This window comes from Ahaetulla prasina, chromosome 2, assembly GCF_028640845.1.
Source record: "Ahaetulla prasina isolate Xishuangbanna chromosome 2, ASM2864084v1, whole genome shotgun sequence".
Taxonomy (NCBI): Eukaryota; Metazoa; Chordata; class Lepidosauria; order Squamata; family Colubridae; genus Ahaetulla; species Ahaetulla prasina.
The window spans coordinates 221,923,198-221,933,057 of record NC_080540.1 but is presented as its reverse complement, the minus strand read 5'-3'; the positions used below and the strand labels follow the sequence as shown (position 1 = coordinate 221,933,057).

General features: G+C 46.3%; 1 non-coding gene across 1 annotated transcript; it reads left to right on the top strand.

Annotated features, from left to right (window-relative positions):
* The first annotated feature begins 9,376 nt into the window (after positions 1 to 9,376).
* TRNAH-GUG (transfer RNA histidin (anticodon GUG)) lies at positions 9,377 to 9,448 on the top strand. Its single transcript has one exon. It is a non-coding gene; the product is annotated as a tRNA-His (tRNA).
* Positions 9,449 to 9,860: the final 412 nt, after the last annotated feature.

The window sequence follows — 9,860 nt, the reverse complement described above, 5'->3', positions numbered from 1 at the left end:
GTTCGAGGCAGGTTCTGGCCCTCTTCCTGGCCCCCGCCTTCGGATGGTGTCGGCATCGGTGTCGACGGCGTCAGCGATGGACTTTTGCTGGCAGCGATGGCAGCGACATTGGCCTTTCCGTGGCTGGATTCGGGCCAGGACCCCCGACCTCTGGTCTCTTTGGTGCCTGGTGTTGGGTGCCTGGCCCATATCGGCTTTACCATCAAGGCCTATTGGGCCGGCTTGGAGGAGAGTGGCTGGCTTTATTGGGACCTGGGGTGAGTGGTGGCCGATCTGGGTTTGGTGGTAGAGTAGCAGCCCCACGGAGCCCTGGAAGTCCACGGTTCATTCTGCCAGCCGAGGAGCCTCGTTCAGCTGTGGTGAGACTTTTCCAAGGACCCCTGGCCACAGGTGATGATGGCCACAGAAATGTTGGCCATCCTGAGTCAGTTTCCATCTGTAGACATTAACATCTCTGCCACCTAAGTCCTAGTGTCGGCGGAGGAGAGATCATCATCTTCTCACCCGGAGAGCCGGCGGTGACATCTTGACTGGCCAGGATGGGGCCGCTAACCGGGTTTCTGTCATGCGGACATTTTCAGCTGCGGACCTTCTTGCCCTGCGAGATTCCCCTCTCTCGCAGGTTTGGCCCTCTACATTATCGAGGGCCCACCTTGAGGACGGGTTTTGGAACCCCGAGAGGTGGCATGCCAAAACTAGGAGGCTTAGGGGATTTTTAATTAATTGTTTTAACCGATTTTTTAAGGGGAGTTTTAATGGGAATTTTAAGGGGAGGGTGGGAATTGACGGGTCTGGGCTGGGGGGAGGATGGGCGGGGGGGAAACCCATCGGGGAAGGAGCCAAGTCCAATGTGTGTTCGTGGCGTTAAGTTAACAGGTCCGAAGGTGGTGGGGGAGGGTTTCATTCCAGTTTATCAGGGTTGTGTTATCAATATGGTAAGTGGGAGAGGCAGATATGGTGGAAGGGTGGGGGCATATCAGGTTTCGGGGGTATGCCCTCGCTATTTAAGAGTGATCGCGTGCTCCGGCCCCCCAGATTTTTACCGTTCCCCGAGTGGCCAGAGTACTCGGGACTTGGGCCTCCAGCTGATGTTATGTAATGCAAGGTCCGTGGTTAACAAAGCCCCCCTGATTTCAGATCTAATTCAGGAAGGGACCACGGACGTTATGGGCATTATGGAGACCTGGTTGGGCACGGAAGGGGGGGGTCCCCCTAGTAGAGATGTGCCCACCAGGTTTCCGAGCATTCCATCAGCCGAGGGCCCGAGGTAGGAGTGGGGTGGTGGTGGTCATTATTAAGGAAAGTCTGGAACCGAGGGAGACCACTGTGCCTCAGATAGCTGGTTGTGAATCCCTCTATGTGAAGTGGCCAGTGAATAGCGCAGGCTGGTAATGCCTGTTATTAAGAACACAAAGCCTGTTATTAAGAACACAAAGCCTGCAATTACTGCAGGTTCGAGCCCGGCCCAAGGTTGACTCAGCCTTCCATCCTTTATAAGGTAGGTAAAATGAGGACCCAGATTGTTGGGGGGGCAATAAATTGACTTTGTAAAAATATACAAATAGAATGAGACTATTGCCTTATACACTGTAAGCCGCCCTGAGTCTTCGGAGAAGGGCGGGGTATAAATGTAAAAAAAAAAAAAAAAAAGTGGGGTCGTAGGACTCAGGTGGGCTTGTTGATCACGTACCTGGCTCCTTGCTACGCGACAACAGCCCTGCCCGAGCTGTTGGAGTTGCTGGCTGGGTTGGCAGTTGAAACCCCTAGACTGTTGGTCATGGGAGATTTCAATTTGCCATCAACTGGTGCGGCATCCTCGACGGCCCGGGAGTTCATGGCTTCCATGACGGCCATGGACCTGACTCAATTAGTTGATGGCCCTACTCACATCGGGGGAGGCACCCTAGATCTGATTTTTATCTCTGGCCAGTGGGCGAATGATCTGATTTTAAATGATTTAGTTGTCGAGCCCTTGTCATGGTCAGATCATTCTCTCCTTCGTCTGGACTTTCAGACCGCTACTCACCACCGCATTGAGACGGAACCAATGCGTTGGTTCCGTCCCAGGCGCCTGATGGACCCAGAGAGGTTCCTGATGGAGCTTGGGCCGTTTCCCGAGAATCTGGCCCGTGGCACGACTGAAGAACTAGTCGCGGCTTGGGAACAGGCCGCGGCTGGAGCTTTGGACCATGTCATGTGTGCCTTTGCGGCCTCTGACCCGGCGCAGGTCTCAACCAGCTCCTTGGTTCTCCGAGGAGCTGAGGGAGATGAAACGCCGGAGAAGACGGCTAGAGAGTGCTTGGAGATCCAGCCATTCGGAGGCTGACCGGACATTAGTGAGATCCTATAGTAGGACCTACCTAGTGGCATTGAGGGATGTGAAATGTTCTTATGTTTCCTCCCTCATTGCATCAGCAGATAACCGCCCGGCCGCCCTGTTTCGGGTGACCCGCTCTCTCCTTCAACAGGAGGGGCGGGAGGACCCATTACAAGGGCGTGCCGAGGAGTTTAACGGTTATCTATATGATAAAATTGTTCAGCTTCGGGATGGATTGGATCAAAATTGGGTAGATCCAGGCGAGAGGTTCGAAACTCGTCTTGTTGAGGCTGTTTGGGATATTTTTGACCCTGTGACTCCCGAGGACATGGACAGGTTGCTGGGAAGGTTGAATGCCACCACATGTTTACTGGACCCGTGCCCCTCCTGGTTGGTGCTGGCCACGCAGGAGGTGACATAAGGCTGGCTCCGGGGGATTACAAATGCTTCTTTGCGGGAAGGGATCTTTCCCGCTGCCTTGAAAGAGGCGGTGGTGAGACCCCTCCTCAAGAAAACTTCCCTGGACCCAGCTGTTTTAGGAAATTATCGTCCGGTCTCCAACCTTCCCTTTACGGCGAAGGTTGTACAGGGTGCGGTGGCACGTCAATTACCCAGTACCTGGATGAAACTGTCTATCTAGACCAGTTCCAGTTCGGCTTTCGACCCAGATACAGTACGGAGACGGCTTTGGTCGCGTTGGTGGATGATCTCTGGAGGGCCAGGAACCTATTAGACCTCTCAGCGGCTTTCGATACCATTGACCATGGTATCTCTCTGACCGGATGCAGACGGTGTTGACAGGGGGGGCAGAGATCAACCCCGAGGCACCTCATGTGTGGGGTGCCGCAGGGGTCGATTATCTCGCCTCTCCTGTTTAACATCTATATGAAGCCGCTGGGTGAGATCATCAGTGGTTTTGGGGTGAGGAACCAACTGTACGCTGATGATACGCAGCTATACTTTTCCACCCCAGGCCACCCCAATGAAGCTATCGAAGTACTGTCCCGGTGTCTAGAAGCCGTACGGGTCTGGATGGGGAGGAACAGGCTCAAGCTTAATCCCTCCAAGACGGAGTGGCTGTGGATGCCGGCACCCCGGTACAGTCAGCTGCAGCCACGGCTGACTGTTGGGGGCGAGTCACTGGCCCCGATAGAAAGGGTGCGCAACTTGGGCGTTCTCCTGGACGGGCGGTTGTCCTTTGAAGACCACTTGACGACTGTCTCCAGGAGAGCTTTTTATCAGGTTCACCTGATTCGCCAGTTGCGCCCCTTCCTGGACCGGGATGCCCTATGCACGGTCACTCATGCTCTTGTTACCTCTCGCTTGGACTACTGCAATGCTCTCTACATGGGGCTCCCCTTGAAGAGCACCCGGAGGCTCCAGTTAGTCCAGAATGCGGCTGCGCGGGTGATTGAGGGAGCAGTTCGGAGCCCCCATGTAACACCCATCCTGCGCAGACTGCACTGGCTGCCTGTTGTCTTCCGGGTGCACTTCAAGGTATTGGTGACCACCTTTAAAGCGCTCCATGGCTTAGGACCGGGATATTTACGGGACCGTCTACTGCCATCTTCTATCTCCCAGCGACCGGTGCGTTCTCACAGAGAGGGACTCCTTAGGGTGCCGTCAGCTGAGCAATGTCGACTGGCGGCCCCCAGGGGAAGGGCCTTCTCTGTGGGGGCTCCTACCCTGTGGAACGAACTTCCCCCTGGACTTCGACAACTACCCGACCTCCGGACCTTTCGCCGCGAACTTAAAACTTATTTATTCCATCTCGCTGGACTGGCTTGAATTTTTTAAATTTTTAACTGGTTTTATGGATTTAAATTTTTATTAATTTTATAGGGTCGATATTGTATTTTAAAATGGGGCCAAATTGAATAAGTTTTTTAATGTTTGTTTTTAGTATTGTATGTGTTGTTTTTGTATTTTATTGTGGTTGTAAACCGCCCTGAGTCCTTTGGGAGAAGGGCGGTATACAAATTAAAATATTATTGTTGTTGTTGTTGTTGTTGTTGTTGTTGTTGTTATTATTATTATTATTGTTGTTGTTATTATTATTATTATTATTATTATTATTATTATTATTATTATTATTATTATTATTATTATTATTATTATTATTACAAAAGGTGATTGCATTACCCTAGGACAGAGGTCTGCAAACTTGGCTCTTTTAAGACTTGTGGTCTTCAACTCCCAGAGTTGAAGTCCACAAGTCTTAAAAGAGCCAAGTTTGCAGACTCCTGCCCTAGGACACTGCACCGTCATAAAGACATGCCAGTTGCCAAGTGTCTGAATTTTGATCATGTGACCATGAGGATGTTGTAAAATCATAAGGGTTAAAAACAGTCATGTCCCCTTTTTCAGTGCCTTTGTGTTGTAGGAAGCCCTCTCCCCATCCTCAGATGAAAATATTCTTTATTCTTAATATTAAAAAGAGGCAGAATATTATATTTCCCCAAAGGAGAAATGGAGAAAAAAATCTTAACAAAGGCAGAAAGCAGCCCCAGTCTTCCTGCCATAGGTAAACAGCTTCAAATTAAGAAACTTGAATAGGCTGGCCTTTAGGAATGCAGATTTTGTATCCATTTAGGAAGACTGGGTTATCCTATTCATAAACAAACCGACTTCAGCCAGACTGGAGCTGATGGGATTAAGAATGTAGAATTCCCTCACCCAAATTCTAAGGACAGGACATGGCCTTTAGGACATAATAGGATTAACCCACCACCATTGAAATAGTAAAAGACACAAGGCTAACTATATTGCACAACCGCCTGGAGCATCTCAATCACAAAACCCCAGATCCCTATAAAGAGCCATCCACTCAGTCATTTTGTCAGTTATCCCAGAAACATTGCTGCTGTCACTGAAGTTTCTGGAAACCAAATAATAATAATAATAATAATAATAATAATAATAATAATAATAATAATAATAATAATAATAATAATAATAATAATAATAATAATAATTTAATTTTTATACCGCCCTTCTCCCGAAGGACTCAGGGCGGTGAACAGGCAAATAAAATAATACAATATATTACAATAAAACACATTTTAAAAAACTTATTCAAAATAGCCTAAATTTAAAATACCATACAAAATATAAAAAATAAACCCCAATAAAATCCATATTTAAAACCCTATTTAAGCCAGTCCTGCTCGAAAGAATAGATATGTCTTCAGCTCGCGGCGAAAGGTCCAGAGGTCAGGAAGTTGTCGAAGTCCTGGGGGAAGCTCGTTCCAGAGGGTAGGTGCTCCCACAGAGAAGGCTCTCCCCCTGGGGGTCACCAGCCTACACTGTTTGGCTGATGGCACCCTGAGAAGACCCTCTCTATGGGAGCGTACCGGCCGGTGGGAGGCATGTGGCAACAGAAGGCAGTCCCGAAGATATCCCGGTCCTATGCCATGGAGCACTTTAAAGGTGGTAACCAATACCTTGAAGTGCACTCAGAAAACCACAGGTAGCCAGTGCAGCCTGCGCAGGATCGGTGTTATATGGGAGCCACGAGTGGCTCCCTCTATCACCCGCGCGGCCGCATTTTGAACCAACTGTAGTCTCCGGGTGCACCTCAAGGGGAGCCCCATGTAGAGAGCATTGCAGTAGTCCAGGCGAGAAGTGACGAGGGCATGAGTGACCATGCATAAGGCATCCTGGTCTAGAAAGGGGCGCAACTGGCAGACCAGGCGAACCTGGTAAAAAGCTCTCCTGGAGACGGTCGCCAAGTGTTCTTCAAAAGACAACCATCCATCCAGGAGAACATCCAGATTGCGCACACTCTCCATCGGGGCCAATGACTCGCCCCCAACAGTCAGCCGCGGTTGCAGCTGACTGTACCGGGATGCCGGCATCCACAGCCACTCAGTCTTGGAGTGGTTGAGTTTGAGCCTGTTTCTCCCCATCCAGACCCGTACGGCCTCCAAACACCGAGACAGCACTTCGACAGCTTCATTGGGGTGGTCAGGGGTGGAAATGTACAGCTGGGTGTCATACGCGTACAGTTGGTAACTCACCCCAAAACCACTGATGACCTCACCCAGAATAAATCTTCTTTCCTTGCAGTCAGCCTCCATTTTATTTCCAGCACCTTTCTCCCAGCTTGGAACCGGACCAGATTTTTCTTCCCACACTAACTTTGAATGTTCACAAAATAAATGCCTGTAACTTGAAGGCTACCTGTATTCCAGGTCCTGTATTCTGTACTGATTATGACATTAAGTCTCTAAACCAGGGGTGAAATCGAAAAATTTTCCCTACCGGTTCTGTGGCCGTGGCTTAATTGGTGGGTGTGGCTTGGTGGTCAGGTGACTGAATGGGCATTGTCAATAATAATAAATAATAAAAATAATAAAGTATACAAAACTTGGGAGGCCCCGGTCTACCAATTGCCTTTTACTGAGAGGCCCCAGTCTACTAAGTGCCTTTTACTGAGAGGCACCGGTCTACCTTCTTTAAAAATAGAGGCCCCGATCTACTAAGTGCCTTTTTTTTGGCAGGCACCAGTCTACCTTCTTTAAAAAAAGAGGCACTGGTCTACTAACTGCCTACAGCGCTGATCAGCTGTAGTGCGGCCCTTTTAAGTGCCGCAGCAGTCATTTAAGGCCGTTTGCAGCTATATCACCACCGAGAGCTTCAAGGACAGAGAAGAGGAACAGCAAGGCGTGGGCAGTGGGGCAGGGGAGCAGGGATTTTTGCTACCGGTTCTCCGAACTACCTGCTCCCATCGCTACTGGATCGTGCGTCTGAACCGGGAGCATTTCACCCCTGCTCTAAACCTCAATCTTTTTTCACAGAATATATTTACCGATAACCTGAAAATGGGCAGATGACGGTCCTTGGTTTTCTGAAGAATGCAGGAAATTACATTATATGCCACTCCCTCCCTCTGCTTATGTTTTATTTCTTTCAGGATCACGTTCCTTTTCCGTTCCTGATATTTTCTATCTGGCATCTTGTCTTTCGGCATTTCGCTTATTCATTATTTTCTCCACTGTGGGTTTTGATATATCTTTAAACTTTCACCACTTCCTTTTTCTCTTCATCTACTTCTCTGTATTTTCTTGATTAAAATCAAAACAATGACATTATTTTCATTTTTCCTTTCTTTTTCTTGAAAAACCACTGTGACTTAGCAACATGCTTGTGGTTTCTATTTCCACTCATTTCTTTCTTTTTTTTCTAGCCATGAACAGATCCTCAGAAATGAATCTTGTAGTTTTTCTGCAATTCCTGAATAGTTATATGATGAAGTAGCTAATCCATTTGATCCAGTTTGATTTGGTCCTCTCCAGCACAATGAATGGAGAACATTCCTTTCTCCCACCAATTTTAGAAGTGAGTGTAAAAGGAGATGGTCAAGGCAGGTTCTGAAATTTTTTATCAGCATCATCCGATGCTTCCCAGTCTCCTTGACATGAATAATAAAATGATGTTAAGTGATAACTCTTTATAAGAGACCATTCACCAGTTCGAGAAATTAAATCTGTGGCTGAATCTGAAACCCACAGAATTTGGATTTGCTCACTGGGTGGGAAGCCGTTGCCATTTCAGTAAGAGTTTCCAAAGCATTGTCAAGGAAGATTAACCATTAAGGTTGTTTTAAATACATACATACATACATACCAGTGGTGAAATTCAATTTTTTTTACTACCGGTTCTGTAGGTGTGGCATGGTGGGCGTGGTGTTGCTTGGTGGGCATGGCTTGGTGGGTGTGGTTGGGGAAGGATACTGCAAACTCTCCATTTCCACCCCACTCCAGGGGAAGGAGACTGCAAAATCCCCATTCCCTCTTCACTCTGGGGCCAGCCAGAGATGGTATTTGCTGGTTCTCCAAACTATTCAAAATTTCCGCTACCAGTTCTCCAGAACCTGTCAGAACCTGCTGGATTTCACCCCTGATACATACATATCATCATCATCATCATCATCATTTTAGCCATTGTGTATATCCACTGCAGGATGAAGGTCTCTTCTGCATGTTTCCAACCAATACGGTCCTGAGCTTTCTTTTGCCAATTGGCCCCCAATACTTGCTAATGTCATCAATCCAATTGAAACCTTCCTGAACTGGTGAAATTTAAGATTAACAAATTAACAGAGTTGGAAGGGACCTTGTAGGTCTTCTAGTCTAACCCCCCTCCCCGCCACCCTAGCAGGAGACCCTACACCATTTCTGACAGATGGGTGTCCAGTCTCTCCTTCAAAACTTCCAGTGATGAAGCTCCCACAACTTCTGAAGGCAAACCCGTCCATTGTTCTCAGTGTCAGAAAATTTCTCCTAATTTCTAGGTTGAATCTCTCCTTGATCAGTTTATCTTAATGTCTCTGAAGCTTAAAGGAGAGACACTGTTCTTCCTTTAATTTTTTTTATTTGCACTGTGGTCCCTGATTTAAAAAAAACACCCATTTGCAGATGTCTTATGTTATGGAATAAATATTTTAAAGCCCTCCTATTCCCAATCTTCATCTGAAAGGGGAAGTGAAAATTATATAGAATGAATAGAATAGAATAGAATTTTTTATTGGTCAAATGTGATTGGACACACAAGGAATTTGTCTTGGTGCATATGCTCTCAGTGTACATAAAAGAAAAGATACGTTCATCAAGGTACAACATTTATAACACAATTGATGATCAATATATCAATATAAATCATAAGGATTGCCAGCAACAAGTTATAGTCATACAGTCATAAGTGGAAAGAGATTGGCGATGGGAACTATGAAACGATTAATAGTTATATTTATATAGTTATATAGTTATATTACATGATAATGTAATGTATTTTATTAAAAATAATTAAAAATAATTAAAAATAATAACAGAAAGTTATATTCGTGTGAAATGTACTATGTATCAGCACAGGAGCAAAAAAATCCTTATAGTAAGATAAAAGTAATGAAAGTAATAAAAAACATGAAATGAAATAAAATAAATGGACAATTGGGATGAAGCTTCAATCATATTGATTGACACTAGAGGGCAGTAGTCTCACAGCTCTGCTAGAGGGGGATGCAAATCAAACACATGCAAGCAGCTTCTCCAATAGCTTGCCGTGATCGTATAGTGGTTAGTACTCTGCGTTGTGGCCGCAGCAACCTCGGTTCGAATCCGAGTCACGGCAAAAAAAAAAAAAAGCACCAAGAGGGGAAGTTCTTTATTTTTTCCTGACTTTTTTTTAAAAAAATAAAATTTATTTTTCCTGCCTTTGTTTTTCCTGCCTAATAAAATGCTAGCGAAGACCTGAGTACTGCACAGATGCTGCACCCACATCTGCTTTTCCATAGAAAGACTCTCACCTTTGAAGTTGGGTTGGACCACAATGCTGATCATCCGCAGCCAGCACCTCTAATATTGCAAATGTGTTAGGTACCAGTTGCCCGTGAGATTGGGCCATGAAACTATCTCCAGCAGTTAAAAGCAAAAAATGGTGCAATTCAAAAAAAGTTTATTTTATGTGTTTCAAAACCCATAGGCTTTTCAGAAACACTAGGCATCTTAGAAGTAGACCCTAATGCACATAGTAAATAATTATT